Genomic DNA, 3,637 nt, shown 5'->3' on the forward strand with positions numbered 1-3,637 from the left:
GAGATAGATCTCGGTGGCGAGAGAGAGAGAGAGGGTGAAGTGCATTGAGGCTGGAGAGGTGAAAATGTAGGCATTTGTAATGGAAAGTGAAAAATGTAGGCATTTGTACTGGAAAGTGAATTTGCCATATTCAGAGGTGTGGGTTATCTCTGGAGTTGGGAATAGTAGCCGTACAGTCCTGACACCTGGAAGGGGTGGGGAGTTGGGGGTAGGGGGGAGACAAGAATTTTTGTGGGAGAGAGGAGTCCAGTTAAAGAGGAGAGTAACATGAACAGTCCTGTCCCCAGAACTGCCTTGCATACCTGTACCTCCCACAGAAGGACTCTTCCATATTTGTAAAGGTTTGTTCCCAGGGGAGTGGGAGGTTGGTGTCAGGATGGAGTGTGTGTATGTGTGTGCTTATGTCCATCCTCACGCCATTGTTCTCTGGAGTCCTTTAGTCGCCTCCCTGAGTGTTGGTAGGGAGCATAGAAAGCAGTAAAAGCCCTAGTTATTGCAGACGTGGCCAGTCAATTCCTGTTCAGTCTTAGCTCTCCTGGCCTTTTGGTCCAGGTTGTCTTTGGCCTAGGTCTGTGTAGACCCCGAGGAGAGAAGAGTGGAGAAGTCAGGGAGTCTGTGGTCGCTCTCTGTTTTCTGAACAAGAGGTTGATCTAGCAGCAGAGGAGGAATGCATCCTGAAGAGAAGCTTAATGATTTACATTTCATCCCCTTTCCTTGTCAGCCCCCAGGAGCCCCATCAGATCTTCTCCACTCCTGCTGTCAGGCCACAGAGTCCTGTTATGGGGGAATCTGCACCTTAGGACAACCTCCACCATCTCTCACAGCAGGTGAGAAGGAACTCTCTTCCCCCGTTCAGCAACAATGGCTCCTCTCCCTCACTGACTCTGTTGTCTATCGCCTTCGCCCTCTGTTGTAGACTTGACTCCGGCCTTACATCCATCGTTTTCGGTACTCCCTTCGCATCACTGAGGCAACTGCCAGTGCTTAATAAAGTGTTCTGCTCTTAGGTAGTAAATAGAAATGCTACTAACCAAGATTCTGGAGATAACTGAAACCACTGCATCTTCCCAGTTCCCAAACCTTCCTCACTACTCCACACTTCTTGTTATACTTCCCAGCTATGTCACACCTGCCTGACTTTGAAATCCATTAACTCATTTTGTTGTCCCTCTTGGTTCACATATCCTAAACATCTGCAACTACGTTCCTTCCCTTCCTATCTTAAAACACTCCTGTGGTGAATTAATTCTGTTCTCAGTGTTTTCAAACATGCACACAGTTTGCTTGATAGTTTTTTGTTCTTGTTTCTTTAAAATGGGCCTTCACCTGCATTCTACACAATTTTCAGACAAGTCACACAGCCTCAGTGTCTGCCAGGTTGGGGTGGAATGATCAAATGGATATTTTTGCGAGCTATTACTTCTGTCTACAGCAGATGCCCAATATTTTCTGGACTCAAAGACCAGCCCTGTGCTGTTTTGGACCTTGGATTAAATTTCAGAGCTGGCCTGTCACTGAGATGGAGCCATGGACTGTACTGCCACCTCAAAGGGAAGGTTTTTTTTTTTTCCTGTGTGTATGTGTGTGAGAGAGAGAATGGCGGGCGTTAAGGTTAGCTGAATTTGGGGAGAGCAGTGAGGAAGGGGAGGCCACTGTGGACACAGAAGCTGCTTCTGGAGATGGGGGCTGGGGCTCTGTACACTGAACTGGTTCTGTTTTGACTTGACAGTGGACCTGAGGAGACTCGGGGCCCTTAATTCTATAGACGGGTCTAACCTCTGGGTGCTCACAGTCATGTCTGCAGAGTCACTCTGTACATCCTCAGTCTTCCATGTAGGGACTCTTCTGTGTCAGACAGTTGGTTTTGGGGAATAGAGGTGGGAGGTGGTTTGGAGAGAGGCAGGGAAGTTGGTCTACATGATGATCCTCTGAGAAACTGAATTATGGTGACTCTGGTGTGAGATGGATGTCAGTGGTGAGAGAATGAGGTGTAGTGAGTGAACTGCATAGAAGCTGGAGAGCTGGAAATGCAGGCATTGTACGAGTAAGTGACTTTGAATCACAAATGCCTTAGACATCTGTAGCTTCCACAGAAGGGACCTTTCTATAGTTGAAAGGGGATGCTCTCAGGGAAGAGGGACAATGTCAAGACTAAGACTGTCTGTCTAACCCCTATTATTCTCTGGAGTCCTCCAGCCTCCTGAGTTTTGGTAGGGACCACAGAAAGCAGATAAAGTCCTGGGTAAAGTCCTGTTCAGTCCACAGTTGCCCCGGAAACCTCTTGTTGTTTGTGTCCCGGTGTTCTCTGGCCTGGACGTGTGGGGATCCAGGGGGAAGGAAGTGTGGAGAAGCCAGGATGTGTGATTGTCCTCACGTGTAGTGAACTGTAAGTTGATTTGGGGGTGTTGGAGAAATGTGTCCTTTAGAGAAACCACATTGTTGGCACTTCGTCCCCTTTCTTTCTCAGCCCCCAGGAGCACATCAGATCTGTGCTACTCCTGCTGTCATGCCATGGAGCACTAATGGGGGCAATCTGGGTACAAGGACCCCTCGACCCTTTCAGCAGGTAAGTGAATTCAACTTTGTTGTCGCCTGAGATGAGCAACAATGATTCCTCTCCATCACTGATGCCCATTCACCTTACCTTTTAATCTCTGTTCTAGACTTTACTCCTGCCTTAAATCCTCAATAGTCCTTACTGCCTCCTTGCTACTGAGGCAACTGCCCATGCTCAAAATAGGGTTCTCTTCTGAGAAACTATTCAATAAATATCCTTTTACTAACCAAGTGGGTGGTGCTCCTGAAGCCAGTGGATTTGCCCTGTCCCCAAATCTTCCTCACCTATACCCCATCCATCCTCATTCTTCCCAGATATCACACTTGCCTGACATCCAAATCATTCCATGAACTTTGATTCCCTTTTAGTTCACACATCCCAAACACTCAGATCCAATTGTCTTCCCTTCCCAATGACCCTTTTCTATCCCTCCCTCCAAATCGAATTACTTCTTTCCTCAGTGATTTCAAATGTGCCTAGAGTTCCACTAATTAAAAAAACCAACAAACTGGTCTACCACCCCAGCTTTGTATTTTTTTTCTTAATGTTCTGCAGTCTCCACACCAGGCAGTGCCCGGGTTGGGGTGGGATGACCAAGGTAAGATATATATTTACTAGATGTTAATCTCTTTACAGCAGATTCCCAGTGCTTTTCCCGGCCTTAAGGACCATCCCTCTGCCACTGGGACCACTGAGATGGAGCCGCAGACTCAACTGCTACAAAGGGAAGATGTTGGCTTTGTGTGTGTGTGTGTGTCTCTGTGTGTGAGTGGAGGGGGTTAGGGTTAGTGGGCTCTGGGGGGAGAGCAGTGAGGAAGAGAAGGCCACTGTGGACACAGAACTGCTTCTGGAAATGGGGGCTGGGCCTCTGGGCAGGGACTGGTTCTGTTTGACTTGACTGTGGGTTTGAGAAGACCCAGGGCCCTTAATTCTATAGATGGGTCTAATCTCTGGGTGCTCACAGTCCTATCTCCAGAGTCACTCTGTACAGCATTGGTCTCCCATGAAGGGACTCTTCTGTGTCAGACAGTTGGTTTTGGGGAAGAGAGGAGGAAGATGCTTTGTTAGGAGAGACACAGG

General features: G+C 48.0%; 1 long non-coding RNA gene across 2 annotated transcripts; it reads left to right on the forward strand.

Moving 5' to 3' along the window:
* The first annotated feature begins 268 nt into the window (after positions 1-268).
* LOC103166569 lies at positions 269-3,317 on the forward strand. 2 transcript variants are annotated; one of them, XR_003758809.2, is made up of 4 exons: positions 269-827; positions 1,436-2,386; positions 2,468-2,566; positions 3,194-3,317. It is a non-coding gene; the product is annotated as an uncharacterized LOC103166569 (long non-coding RNA). The 2 variants fall into 2 exon arrangements; XR_003758808.2 differs by having other exon boundaries at positions 1,436-2,566.
* Positions 3,318-3,637: the final 320 nt, after the last annotated feature.

Source organism: Ornithorhynchus anatinus, chromosome 4 (assembly GCF_004115215.2).
Source record: "Ornithorhynchus anatinus isolate Pmale09 chromosome 4, mOrnAna1.pri.v4, whole genome shotgun sequence".
Taxonomy (NCBI): Eukaryota; Metazoa; Chordata; class Mammalia; order Monotremata; family Ornithorhynchidae; genus Ornithorhynchus; species Ornithorhynchus anatinus.